General features: G+C 46.2%; 1 long non-coding RNA gene across 2 annotated transcripts; it reads right to left on the reverse strand.

The window, feature by feature from the left end:
• Positions 1-1,990: 1,990 nt before the first annotated feature.
• On the reverse strand, positions 1,991-15,063 carry LOC111094823. 2 transcript variants are annotated; one of them, XR_005386013.1, is made up of 3 exons: positions 14,936-15,063; positions 6,393-6,607; positions 1,991-2,051 (listed from the first exon to the last, which is right to left on the reverse strand). It is a non-coding gene; the product is annotated as an uncharacterized LOC111094823 (long non-coding RNA). The 2 variants fall into 2 exon arrangements; XR_005386014.1 differs by having other exon boundaries at positions 6,393-6,592; positions 14,936-15,044.
• Positions 15,064-15,068: the final 5 nt, after the last annotated feature.

Consider the following 15,068-nt stretch of genomic DNA (forward strand, 5'->3'; position numbering starts at 1 on the left):
TTGAATTCCTTTTCTTTCTCCTTTTCCTCCTCCTCCTCATCTTTTACTTTTTTTTTCCATAGCACCATCATCCCTGCCTTTATGTGAAGAGACAATGTGCATTTTTTAAGAAGACCCAGCAGGGAGTAGGCATTTTTATTCCAAAGAGATACCACAGATAAAAAGAGCTGAAGAGAGTCAGGGTCAGACATAGTTTGACATTTGTCATTTTCTAACCACTGATGGGTGATGTCTACAGAACTGTTGCTATAACAATAATGAATTCAAATGAGCAAGGAAACTATAAACCTGCACAGACATTCCAAGCATCTGGCTGAATCCAGGCTACACACACAGCACGGGGGTGGGGGTGGGGCTTGGATGGTGGCCTTTCGCATGTCCCCCCCTGCTCATATATACATGCTTCTCTTACCCAGACTGACTTTGAATAATTCAAACCGACATTTTCTTAATTCTCAGAGTACCCAGTACTGTCATTCCAACATGCAGGCTTCAGGGGAATGGGTAGGACGCACAAAACTGGGCAGAAGCCAGGAAGGGGCTTACGCCTGCTCACTTTTACCACCTCCAAGAGAACCTTGCCTTTCTTTGACCTCTCAGGGTCAAGGGAAGGGGACAGCTAAAAAAAGAAAAAATGCATCAAGGAAGGGGATCCTGGCTGGCTCAATTGGTAGAGCATGCAACTCTTGATCGGGAGTTCAAGCCCCACATTGGGCACACACTTGACATCAAAAAAAAGTTGGGGGTGCCTGGGTGGTTCAATAGGTTGAGCGTCAGCCTTGGGCTTGGGTTGTGATCCCAGGATCCTAGGATCCAGCCCTGCCTTGGGCTCCCTGCTCAGCGGGGAGCCTGCTTCTCCCTCTCCAGCTCCCCTTGCTTGTGTGTACTCTCTCTCTCTGTCAAAGAAATAAATAAAATCTAGAAAAGAAAAGTTGAGGCACCTTGATGGCTCAGTTGGTTGAGCATCCGACTTTTGATCTTAGCTCAAGTCTTGATCTCAGACACATGAGTTCAAGCCCTGCATTGGGCTCCAAGCTGGGTGTAGAATCTACTTTAAAACATTGTTTTAAGGGATCCCTGGGTGGCTCAGGGGTTTAGCGCCTGCCTTTGGCCCAGGGCGTGATCCTGGGGTCCCAGGATTGAGTACCGCATGGGGCTCCTTGCATGGAGCCTGCTTCTCCCTCTGCTTCTCTCTCTCTGTGTCTCTCATGAATGTATAAATAAATAAAATATTTAAAATAAATAAATAAATAAAATATTTTTAAAAAATTTTTTTAAAAGAAGAAAAATTTGTTTTCAGAAGTCAGATTTCTAATTTTATTTTTTTCCCCAAAGATTCCATCTATTTACTCATGAGAGACAGAGAGAGAGAGAGAGAGAGAGAGAGGCAGAGACATAGGCAGAGGGAGGAGATGCAGGCTCCATGCAGGAAGCCCGTTGCGGGACTTGATCCCAAGACTCTGGGATCACTCTCTAAGCCAAAGGCAGCTGCTCAACTGCTGAGCCACCCAGGCATCCCAGATTTCTTATTTTAAATAATCAAATCTAATTTCTATGATTCCTAACTTTATTTCCTTTAAAGTATGGATTCATATGAGTTTGTCTACCTTTAATACATGTATACAAATAATAGGATTTTGAAAATTTGGTTTTAGTCAATATTTCAGGTATTATAAAATAATTCAATGTTGTACAACCACCACCAAAAAAATTTCATCACCACAAAAAGAAATTCTTTACCCATTTAGCAATAACTCCCCATTTACCCCTCCCACCAGTCCCTCCCATCCTCTAACCTACTTCCAGTATCTGTAAATTTGTCTACAAATGGAATCATACAATATTGGTTCCTGTGTGGCTCCTTTCACTTAACACAGTACCTTTGAGGTTCATTATCCATGCTGCAGCATTCATGTAGCATACATCAATACTTTGTTCCTTTTTATGGCTGAATAATATTCCATCATACTGATACACACATTTTATTTATCCATTTATTGCTTGGTAGATATTTGTGTTGTTTCCATTTTTTGCATGCCCAGGACTGTATCCTAAAGAAATAGCCAAGGAGATGCATAAATCATTAGTTTAAGGATATTCATTGTGTATATATCTATATTACAATTTGTTAATCCATTCATCCTCTGATGGACATTCAGGTTTTTCCCACCTATTAGCTATTGTGAATAATACTGCTATGAATATGCCTGCACATGTATGGGAGCACCAGTTTCTGATTCTTCTGGGTATTGACATACTATTTTTTTAAGATTTATTTAAATAAATAATCTATAATTAATTTCTGGGTGGCTCAGTGGTTGAGGGTCTGCCTTCTGCTCAGGGCGTGATCCTGGAGTCCCAAGATCGAGTCCCATATCAGGCTTCCTGCATGAAGCCTGCTTCTCCCTCTGCCTCTGTCTCTGCCTCTCTCTCTCTCTGTCTCTCATGAATAAGTAGATAAAATCTTTTTAAGAAAAAGGAATTTACAATTTTATTTTTTAAAACAATTTTTATTAAGTAAACTCTATCCCCCTACATGGGACTTGAACTCATGACCCCGGGATCAAGAGTTGTATGCTCTACTGACTGAGCCAGCCAGGTACCCTGGAACTTCCAATTTTAGTGGGCAGACATGTTCCCCAAGAGACAATTGATGGCCTGCAACAGCACATGTCAAACACCAATGATTAGTCTCACAGGTGTTTGGAGAACGTTTTCCTTTGACCCTACTTTCTCCATTCAACACACGGAAGCCTTTTCAATGATGTTCCGATTTCTTGCTGGCAACAGCTGCTGCCACTGCCAGTACTTTAGACGTCCTGAGTTCTGCTTAGTTGGGACATTAGGCACAGGGACCAAGGGCAGCAGTGAAAGCAGCGATGTCATAAAGGTGGAAGCACTGAACTGTCAGCAGTGTCCAAAGCTGGCTGCACAAAGCTAGAAGTTTTTTTTGTTTTGGATTGTTTCACACATTTTATTTTATTTTATTTTAATTTTTATTTATTTATGATAGTCACACAGAGAGAGAGAGAGAGGCAGAGACACAGGCAGAGGGAGAAGCAGGCTCTATGCACCGGGAGCCCGACGTGGGACTCGATCCCGGGTCTCCAGGATCGCGCCCTGGGCCAAAGGCAGGCGCCAAACCGCTGCGCCACCCAGGGATCCCTTTTTTAATATATTTATTTTTATTGGTGTTCAATTTGCCAATATATAGAATAACACCCAGTGCTCATCCCATCAAAGCTAGAAGTTTAATAGGGAATGAGGAGGGACGCCTGGGTGGCTCAGTGGTTTAGAGCCTGCCTTCAGCCCAGGGCGTGATTCTGGAGTCCTGGGATCAAGTCCCACATCAGGCTCCCCGCATGGAGCTTGCTTCTCCCTCTGCCTGTGTCTCTGTCTCTCTGTCTCTCTCTCTGTCTCTCATGAATAAATAAATAAATCTTAAAAAGATAATAATAGGGAATGAGGAGCAGCTGGCCAAGCCACCCCCTCCCCCCACCCCGACCTGGGGCAGGGCTGCGTCCCTGAGCAGGAGGAAAAGCGGTAAAAACTCCAACCCTACCCCCCCAACACCCGTGAAGAAACACTGCTTCACCACCTGCCTTGCAGCCTTTCGGCTCCTTCTGTGAAGAAACACAGCTACAAACCGCACCACACCCTCTCCATTCACTGCCACATCCCTTCTTTGAATTCCATTTTAAATGTTACTTGACAATTGGGTAAAATCATGTTTCAAAGAATGCACTGGACAACATGCAGCAGGGACCCATTAAAATACTGCTTTGGTATATACAAAAATATCCTCATTTTCACAGATTTAAATACTTCTCAGCTCTCTGCAAAGGACTGCATGACAGATGGTTTCAAAGCGAGTCACATTTACAAACAGCAGACAAAAATATTATTTAGCAGATTCTCTAAGAGTTCTTCTGAGCTGTTCAGAACCAATCTTTTCCCAAGGGCTCTTTTATTCCTAATTTGTGGAGGCCAACAGAAAGGTCTCTCAACTTCCTAGCAACCTCTGCGGGTGGCGTTTCTTGAGTTTGTAGAATATGAGAACCGAAAGCAGTTCTAGAGCTATGAATGTCATTTTAGAAAATACAACCTCGGCCTGAAAAATATGAATCATTAGCCCATCACAAGCCCCAAGCCACAAATGGGGGAGTCGGAAGGGGAGAGGGGGTGGGGGAGAGAAAGGACGAAAGAGGAGCTGATGGAGGAATTGTCACAGGAGTTATGGACAGGAATCACGTACTCAGCCAATTTAGTAAATTATACTTCCTCGATTAAGGTCATCAAAACAATGACCGCCTCCTGGACAACTCTGCTTTTAAAGTTTTGGAAAAGATCACGTGTCGAGCACATATCATGAAAAGGGAACAAGCCACAGACCTGGTCTGTAATCCAGGAGCATCCACTGTGGGCAGGGACCCGGACATTACCGCCTGAGGCAGGCAGTGCCTGTTAGCTCCAGATAGCCCGTGGTCCTCACCATCAGTGGAGGGGTGAGGTCACTGGGCCCTCTCAGGGTGGGGCCAGGCAATGGGAGATAGCCACAGCAAAGATCTCAAAGGGATAGGAGGTTTGTTAGATAAGCAGAATGCCTTAAACAAAGGTCTCAAGGATGAGAACTTAGAGACAGGCAGAGGGAGGAGAGTGCCCGATGGCCAGCTTGGGGGAAAGAGTGGAAACAGAGGTAAGGAAGGACAAGTGAGCCAAACCTATGGGGCTGGAGGCACACAGCCCTGTCTGGCTGGATGGAGAGAATGTTCGGGAATGTTGTATGACCCATCGGCGTATGCTCTCTTACTGTACCCATGAAGACTATCTTTTTTCTCTTCCTGCTAGCCTCACCCTCAAAACCAACAGTATTTACACTGTCTCTAACATGCATTGACAAGGAAAGGAAAAGGCTGGAGCAGAGCAACAGTATATCTAGCCTGGGTTCTGATGAATAGCACAGTTGTGGATTGTCTGAGTGAAGCCATCCTGCAAGAAGTTAGTGCATTTCATCTTTTACAGTGAAATTTTCCTGTTTATTCCTCCCACTCATGTTCTAGAATTTTATTTATAACACTTTTTGGCCTGCTCTTTAAAGTGTGTGTGCGTGCCTCTGGGTGTGAGAGACTGAGCAGCTCAAGTACTCTTATTGGGCTCTGAGCTTCTGGAAAGCAGGCCTCACATACATTCCAAGTATGATAATTATGATCCGTTATGCAGAAGGAGGAGCAAGGTAGACGGTGCCCCTCTGTTCTGGCTGCACCATCTTGCAGAACCGCCTCCAGGCTAATATCCACACAGCCTCGCCTCCCCTTTGGTCCCAGCAAGGCAGCCTGCCTGAAGCTGGACAGACACAACTGGGGTTTGTCCTTTGCTATCCCATGGTCTGGCTTAACTCATTCATTGCTAGAGGGCAATACGATGTACCGGAAAGAACTGTAGATTTGGAATTGGGTAAATTTGTGTTTGGATCTTCTCTCTGCCACTTGGTTCATATGTGATATTGGGAAAATTATTTCATTTTTCCAGGCTCATTTCCTAATCTGGAAAATGGTATCTTCCTCAAAGGATCGTTGTGAAGATTAAAAGTATCTTTTTTTTAAAAAAGATTTATTGAGCGAGCAGGTACTCGTGGCCGAGTGGTTAAGGCGATGGACTTAAAAAAGATTTATTGGGACTCCTGGGTGGCTCAGCGGTTGAGCATCTGCCTTTGGCTCAGGGCTTGATCCTGGAGTCCTAGGATCGAGTCCCGCATCAGGCTCCCTGCATGGAGCCTGTTTCTCTCTCTGCCTGTGTCTCTGCCTCTCTCTTTCTGTGTCTCTCATGAATAAATAAATAAAATCTTAAAAAAATAAAAAATAAAAGATTTATTTATTTATTTGAGAAAGCGAGCACAAGTGGAAGGGGCGGAGGCAGAGGGAGAGAAACTCAGGCAGCAGGTGGGGAGTGGGGGGATCCCTCAATCTCAGGACCCAGAGATCATGACCTGAGCCAAAACCAAGATTAAGACATCTAACCGACTGCACCACTCAGATGCCCCAAGATTAAAAGTATTTTGAACACAAAATACACATGACAAATATTAGCTCCTTTCAATTTGGGGGGATTTATTTATTTATTTTTTAAAGTAACCTCCACCCCCAATTTTCCCCGAGGTCAAGAGTCCCATGCTCCACTGACTGAGCCAGCCAGGCACTGCAGTTCCCTTCCTTTTTGATCTTGATGTGCCATACCAACTTTCAAAAATCCATTTCAAAACATGCGAAGGATTGATCTTAATTTCTCCATTGCTTTAAATACTGCTTTCCCCAACGATACCACTGCCTAACATTTTTGCCAGTATTTTGTTTTAGGGAGATGTGGTTGTGATGATTTATATAGCAGGATCTCACCTGTCCATTCAGAACTTTTTATTCCTTCGGAGGTGTTTTGTTTTGTTTTGTTTTGTTTTGTTTTTCCTCTGTGTCCTCTTCAGATTTGTCTCTCACCATCCTGCAGAAGCCCAGGCTGGATCCAGGCCTCTGGGTAAGTTTTTATCACTGCAAAGCGCTGACGTGGATGAATGCTCTCTTGTTTCTGCAGACTGATGCTTCTATAGAACAAAAGACTGATAGTGCGAAATCACATGTAAAAGTGACCAGCATAGACTGAGGCTGCAGTAACAAGCAGCTGCTATTATGATTATTACTACTTCTATTATTATTATAAAGCAGGAAATGATAGGGGAAGACCCTCAAGAGGAAAGCTTTATCATTCCTCTCCTGGCCAGAATGCTGAGTGCCAAATGGGTGCACCTCAAAGGCCTATTCAATCATCTCAGCAAGATATTGAAATACTGCCACCTAAAGTCAATGAAGTCCCCATAAGTTGTCAACTTGATCCTTGAGCCGGGGACCAGAGAGAAAGAGGAGGCTGGCCAGCCTAAAGTTCCTTTTAAAGACGCCAAACAAAAGGTTAATAAGGAAGTGGAGAGGCCCTTCCTGGAGGGACACAAAGGCAGGACCCTCCCCTCAAGAAACTTAGACTCTCCCCTTGGCTCACTCCTCTCCCTATTATACCCACTTGTATGTTGCTTTGTAAGTGCCCTTAAATCTTTTCTCAAGAGAGTCACTTGGAGATCACTAATTAGGCCTGTAAACCCGTCGGGGACAAGGGCCCCTGGCTTTTACTTCTTTTGTTCCCTGTCGCTCTCACAGCCGCCAGAACAGTACTCAACACAGGCCGGAGCCTCCATAGAAGTTGCTGTCTGACCTTGGGGACTTGGTCAACAGGCTAGATAGAAGCCTCAGCTTAAATTGTGTTAAGTGGCATTCACTGGTGACGGTGGCTGGCTGGCTGGCTGGCTGGCTCAGACAGAGCAAAATGAACCACAAAGTGCAAGCATGCCAAGGGCAGTTCAGTGGAGAAAGCCAGGCTGTGAGCAGATGGGGGTGGGGGAGGCGGCCGGAGGGGGGGTGGAATCAGTCATCTCCTACAGTAGATTGGAGATAATTACCTCTCCAACACGTGCCCAGATTACCTTCCGTGGCATTGAGTCTTTGACAGCAAAATGCCTGTTAAAAGTGATAGAAGCCAAAGGGAGGGGGAAGGAGGAGGTGGGGGTGGGATGTGTGCACGAGTGTGTGGATACTTTAAAAACCTGACCTTTTAAGATGTGTTTAATACCGGAACCATCTGATACCTTCTGCGTGCTCCTACCACCACCACAGTAAAGGCACTAGCTCTATGGGGCTTTGTGTGACATCTGCTTCTGATGGCTAAGGATTCATCGGCTGCATTAGCCAAAGCACAGCATCCTGGCTGACAACTGAAATTCAGGGCAGCCTTTTTGTCTTGAGGCAGAGGAGAGATCACCTGGAGTCAGGAAGGATTCCCGGTAGAACCATATTATGTGATTTAGGGGCTGCCCTGTCTTCTCTTGGGGGCTGGGGAACAGCGCTCCTAAGGCCTGTGGGGGGAAGACAACAGATTGAATTCTCGTGGTTCCTGAAGGAGGGACTGGGAACAGAGGGTAGATGTTACAAGGAGGCAGATTTCCACTCTATATAAGGAAGAGCTTTCTAACCCACCAGAGCTGTTAAAATCTAAATGGGTTGTCTGCTAAGGTAATGAGTTCTCCATGTGGGTGAGTGTTTAAGTTTCTGATTTTGTCTCCCTAACCACATATCCTGCCTCTTTGCCCAAATTTGCAAAACCAAAGCCCTAACCGCCCATGATTTAAAGTGACTAACCATGAGACCCTGGCATCCTCACCTCTGTGGCTGTTGGGTCTGCTGCCAGTTGGGGCTCAGAGGATGGGGATTTCTTCCCTCAGAAATTGAAGTTGAGTCTCCTAAGCCTGTGTCCTGGAGGAGGCGTGGCTCAGACCCAGTGCTCCTGGGGTGAGTTAGGATGATCTTGCTCTGACCCTGGGGGAGTTGGGCACTCCAGGTGTTGGGCCTTCCTTCTGTTGTTGTACTTTCCAAGTGCCAGGCAGGCCCTCCAGGGCTGAGCCAGCCCAGCCAGGCACAGCTGGTGTATCCCACCTGTTCGGCCCCTCTCGGAGGCAAGTCCATTCTTCTGCCCCAAGGAAGAGCTGCCACCAAGCAAGCTTGGCAAGTAAATACAAGACATTTATAAACTCCAAACCATTTTTCACTGGCTTGCCAGTCCCCTAGAGGTACTCTAAGAGTAAAGGACATGAAATTAGCATTCTTGACCTTTGACCCTACACAAATCATCACTCCCTGAAAGAGTGGCTATTCACAAAGCCAAATTCAGCCATTTGAGCCAGATACACTCAATCTGGAGATGTGTGCTTTGAGAGGCAGATTTGGAGCTATATCTTGAGTGCCATCTAAGTTTTCAGTGTATTCGGCCCTTAAGTGAATATTTATATTAAAGAAAACTTTCGAGACTGTTGAGTGCTACTTGCAATAATACTTTACACTTGGGAGAGGGAATCCATAACCATTTACAATTTACAAAGAATTTTCAAGAACCTGGACTTGTTTTTCTTAAAGATTTTATTTATTTATTTATTTGAGAGAGAGCAAGAGTGAGAGAGCACAAACAAGGGGAGCAGCAGAGGGAGAAGGAGAAGGAGACTCCCCTCTGAGCAGGGAGCCTGATGCGAGGCTGGATGCGAGGCTGGATGCGGGCGCCATCCCAGGACCCTGAGATCAGGAGCTGAGCCAAAGGCAGACACTTAACCAGCGGAGCCACCCGGGCGCCCCTCTAGGTGCTACTTTCATCATCCCGACAGCCCGCTGAGATTGATGTTAACATCCCTGTTACATGGATGGAGGAAGAAACAGGCCCTGAGAGGTGCAGGCACCTGCCTGAGGTCACACAGCCGCTTTCCGGATACTCATGTGCACTTCACTTCAGCACTCCTGCTGCCCCAGCACTACCCACCAGGGAAGATGGAGGAGACCGATGACAGGAGATGCTTTCCCTTCTGGACTGTCTGCGGTTTCCACGCACCATGCTGAGCCAAGGACAGTCTGGAGCTGCTCTGCTCTGCTACCTGTTGTTCTCTTCCCATGTTGACCTCTCCACCCCGCCAGGGACCCCAGGAACACACAGTCTATAGTGTGCCTGGCTTCCCCTCCCCCTTCCCCATCAGGGACTAGCTGGAGCTCTTATCTGAGAATTCAACCCTCCCCGGAAGCAGGAATCTCTGTGCTAATGTGTTAATCCTCCTATTCAAAAGGTCGCTACTTCCCTACTGTGGGGACCAGCAGCGGTCTATAACCCGCCCCACACAGTATTTCTGTCCTGGGGTGAGCCTTGTTCCAGCCTAATTATAGCACAAAGGGGAGTTTAGACCCACTCATGCACTTGTTTAAATTTACTGGGAGCAAACAGGGCTTGGGGATTTGGAATGTGGCAATAGGGTCCAGACTTGCAAGTTACTGGAGGCCACGAGATGGCCAGAGCTCTTAGGGAAACTAGGAGGACATGGGAGGGTCGTGCCTGTGTGGCCTAGCCTGAAAGATCCCCTTAAGGGGCAGAGAGTGTGGGCAAATTACCCTACCCCTTCACTGAGGCCAGGACTGGTGTGCCATGGGAGCCTTTAAAAAAGTTGCCTCCATTGTGGGAACCTTTCTTTCCTGTGTGGGAAAGAACCAGGCTCAGGTTTCAACCAGGCCATTCTGAGAAGGCCCCGGAAAGAAGGGAATGGTGGGAACAGGCCACCAGGCCTTTCGTGTTGATGGGAGGCACCTAGGAGAGGCAATGGTGACCTCCTTCACTACCTGGCTGGGGCTTCCAAGCAACAAAGGCCAGGTGTAGTTACGGGTACTTGCTCCTACTTTGCTGAACAAATGAACCAGAGGAGAGTATCTGGGAGAGAAGTATGTGACATTCTGCTCTCTCCTGCCTCTTCTCAGCAGTGGTGGTGGAGGAGGAGGAGGGGGAGGGGGAAGGAGGAGGCAGTAGCACCAGTCACTGGACCTGGAAAGCTTCTGATAGGATCAGTGATGGAGGGGAAGAAGCACTGGACTGGGAGTCATAAGGCAGGAATGCCATTTCTTTCAGCCCCTGGCCCTCTGCTGGGGAACTTCACAGCTCTGGTATTCCAGAACTTACCTCTTGAAGAGAGTTTTTAGAGCTTAAAAAACAGGACAGGGTGTGAAACTAGAACACATAGAGGACTTCCCCTTGGTGAGTCAAAACTGGGATGCCATGGTGGTTGGGCATGCCATGGTGAGCAGCCTCACCCTCACTGAGGCACTTGTGTCAGGCCACAGATAACCAGCCCTGGCTGCTCCTGAGAGTCTCTGGAGACCACTGAAGAACACAAGTCTATTGTTGCCCTGTAAGGAGCTTCTGACCAACAGGAGGGCCCAGGGGTGGCTGGCTGGCTCAGTTGGTAGAGTGTTGGACTCTTGATCTTGGGGTTGTGGGTTTGAGCCTCATGTTGGGTGTAGAGATTACTTAAAAAAATGGGGGACCCAGATCCTAATGAGCAAGCTGGGCAGAGTGGGAAAAAAATGCACCCAAATGCACCAGTGGTTGTAACGATCTTGAGATTGGGGACAATGAAGTTTTCCATTTTCCTTTATTTTTCCAAATTTTTTTACAAAAGTACCTATATCAATTTTTCTAAAAATTGCTTTGCTCAAGGAAAGCTTGCCAGAGGCCATGATCTATGTGGCAATGTTACCGGGGCCTTTACCTCGGAATTGTATTGTCCAATATGCTAACCGTTAGCCACATATAGTTAGTTAAATGTAAATTAATTGAAGTCAAGAAAAATTTAAATTTCAGCTCGTCCATTGCACTAGCCACATTGCTAGTGCTTACTTAGCAGCCACATGTGCTAGTGGCTACCATACTGGATAGTACAAATATAAAATATTTCCAGCGTCTCAGAAAGTTCTACTGGGTAGTACTGCTTTGGAACATCTATGGAAATCGGTTTGAAAGTCAAGGTAATATCAAATGTGTGCTAACAACACAATGGCCTTACTACGGAGACCAAAGATCTTTATTTTTTTTAAAGATTTTATTTATTTATTCATGAGAGACCCAGAAAGAAAGGCAGAGACACAGGCAGAGGGAGGAGAAGCAGGCGCCATGCAAGGACCCCGATGTGGGACTCGATCCTGAGAATCCGGGATTATGCCCTAAACCAAAGGCAGACATTCAACCACTGAGCCACCAAGACATCCCGAGACCAAATACCTCTATTTTTTTCCCCAAATACCTTTAAAGCATCTATTTAAAGGCATCTTGTTGGCTCAGGCAGTGGAGCATGTGTCTCTTGATCTTGGGGGTGGGGAGTTCAAGCCCCACGTTGGATGTGGAGATTACTTAAAAATAAAATCTTAAAATAAATAAATAAATAAATAAATAAAATCTTTAAAAAAAAGCACCTACTTGGAATCTTTTGCTTATAGTAATGGATTGCTCCATTTTATTTTCTTGTATATATTCAAAAAGGTGAACTCAATCTCTTTGGGCAACACTTTGTTAGTTGTTACTGTTATTGCATGAATAAAAGTCATAGAACTGTCATTCCTGAAAGCAGGCTCTCACTGCTTTTAAGATAGTAGCTGGCCTTGGCACATCCTTCTGGATCCCAGCTTTTGCTCTCATTCTAGAAGATAAGCAGTCCATTCCAGAGGCCACTATTTTGCGGGATGGGTGAGATCTCCTGAGAGATCTTGTAATGCCTGATAGGATTACAAAGCTAATTGTTGCCCCTACACCTTGCTCACAGAAAACTAGACCTTATTGTAGCAGTGGAAGCAGGAGGCAGAGTGGAGGTGGGATGAAGGGGTGGGACATGGGAAGAAATCCAGGCAACGGTGACATTTGACTATTATCCTGGTGTTTCTACAAAATAAAAAAGAAATCCTCCTTCTATGGAGATTGGGAGCCCCCAGGTATCCTAGTCTTTCCCTCTGAGCCCTCTCCCAAGAGAAAACACCCTTACTGGATGGACTCTTGCTGTTGTCTCACCCATTAAAAACTCCCCGGGGTAGCTTAAATGTCATTAGCTGGGCTAGACTACTCTGGCCAGGCACCATGCCAGGCACCAGGGACTCAGGAATGACTAAAACTCAGTCCTTGACCTCAAGGAAATCATGCTTGAGCAGGAGACACAGACTTCTAAGCAGTGTATTTCAATCCAGTATGCTAGGGGAGCAAAGATTGGAAACATAAGGCTCCAGCACAGGGCAGAGGTGGATAGGAGTGGGGGGACACCTGACTGATGGGGGTCGGCATAGCAGGCCAGAGAGGACCCTATGTGGAGTTTGGACTTGATTTTTATAACAATGGGAGCCTCCTAGACGGCATACTGGCAAGAATGGACTAGAGGGGAGTAAGTCTGGGCAGAAAAAACCAGTGGAGTGTCAGGATCTGCTTCTACTCCCAAGACACTTACTGGAATCACTCACTCAAGGTCACTCAGGTTCCAACCCAGTTCTATCTGTCTCTACAGCACATTCCATTGTCTCTGAACATGTACCCCAGGAAATAGCCTAGGAATTAGCCAATAGACTAATTTCCACTTATTTAACTGGTTTATACAAATAACACAAGGTGCAAGGTACAGAAATATACGGAAGAATAAAGCATGGCCACTATCCTTAACTCTCCTGCTCTTTAAATAACACAGAGGGGCACTTGGGTGGCTCAGCTGGTTGAGCATCTGACTCTTGATTTCAGTGGGATCATGATCTCAGAGTTCAGGGTTGTGAGATCAAGCCCAGCATTGGGCATGGAGCCTGCTTAAGATTCTCTCTCCCCTTCTGCCCCTCCTCACTCTGTGCTCGTGCTCTCTCTCTCAAGAAAGAAAGAAAGAAAGAAAGAAAGAAAGAAAGAAAGAAAACCCAGTATTTAAATAATCTAGAAATGTATCAGAGGGTTTGATCATAACTTAAACAGCAGTGAATGTGGCACTACTCTAAGACATCTAAACATATTTAGAATTATAAGGACTTCTAACAATAACTTTGGTAATACAAACACCGATGTTTAGATCTTCTGATTTGCCCAGAGAAGTGAGCATATAACCAGAAATCCGTTAGCCAGTCCCTTCTATGGCCTTGGGCATATTCCTTCCTCTGAAAAATGAGGACAGATCTAACAGTGCTTCTACATTTGACAAGGCTATGCTAGAAAGTTTACTATCGAGTCCCATTAACTATTGCCATATACACTCATATATATGCAAGACATTCCGCCTTTATATTTTTTTTTCTTAAAAAAAAAAAAACCCTCCCCTTACTCTATTTCTCAGGAGGATTTGGTTCTCTTTCCCCCTATGATTTCCAGAACATTTCAAAACTCTTCAAATGAAAATATGCGAGTCATGACTTGTGGGTAGCAAGTTAGGACTTGTGGGGACAGTTAGGGGGAGGGCAAACTGTGAGATCTGCCAGCAATTGTTTTCTCTCTTGATTCGAACGAAGGAAAAGATCATGTTATTTATACAGCATAAGGTTCCAGATTTTCAGGAATGAAATCTGAGCCCAGCATGTCAACATATTGGTCTGGTCTGTCTTGGAATCTACAGTAGATGGATTTCTTTGTGCTGGGAAACATTAGGAAGGTCAATATTCTTTTCTGATTTTTTTCTTTTAAGAAAAGAGTTCATTCTCACACTCTAAAGTGGTGGTATTAGATATCATCCAGATAATACGCTCAATGGTGGTGCCGACTTCAGTTTCAAATATAAAGCCTCAGGGCAAACAGCTTTTATGTATTCAGTTACATGTTCTTTACTTTACAGATAATGTTTTTCCACAAATACTCCCAGCCTGGGAGGAGATACAGAAGTGAACAATCCCATGAAATAAAAATAATAGTGACGTTAATAACAGTGAGTTCCAAATCGCAAAGAAGCCAGGAGGCACCCGGACCGGGGTTTCCCAACCAGGGGAACCTGAGAGAAGCAGGTTGGGCAGAGGCCGCGGGCGGGGGCCGTGGTGGGAAGAGCGGCTGGGCCCGGGACCACGGGACGGGGCTTGGAGCTCCGGCCTCTGTCTGATCAGCTCTGCAGCAAGGCGGAATCCTCACCCTTAGCCTCGATGGCTTTCAGTTTTCTCATCCGCAAAAGAGGGGGGTTGGCCTGGATCTAGAAGAAAGGACCCAGGAGCCCAGGACAGCCCGAGGCCTGCCCCCTGGCTCTGCCCCCGGCCAGAGTGTAACCCTGGACAGTTGTCTCTGGGCCGCGTTCCCCTCCCCCCACCTGTAAAATCAAGGACAATAAGACTTTCCAGATTGAGGTTCACTGAGGATGAAAGGAATCGTGTTTTTACAGCGTCTGGCACATAGTAGGCGGCACTCGCAAGGGACACCCGAGCTCCTCTCCCGCTCCCTCTGGAAGTCCCTTCCAGGGCCCAAACACCCTGGCCCCAATCCAGATCTTTTGTCTCCCCACTCCAGTCCGTGCCTTCGCAAAGGCCCTCATTCCCCATCTCGGCAGGGGCACACACACCTGAATTGCTTCTTTCAGTTTTCCAAACGGCCACTAAAACTTGCTTCTCGCGAAGTATTTGCCCCCCTTGGGCAGCTCCCGAAGCGCCGCCGCACTTTCTGGCTTCCCGGACTCCGCTTCCACTTCCCTCCTC

This window comes from Canis lupus, chromosome X, assembly GCF_011100685.1.
Source record: "Canis lupus familiaris isolate Mischka breed German Shepherd chromosome X, alternate assembly UU_Cfam_GSD_1.0, whole genome shotgun sequence".
NCBI lineage: Eukaryota > Metazoa > Chordata > Mammalia > Carnivora > Canidae > Canis > Canis lupus.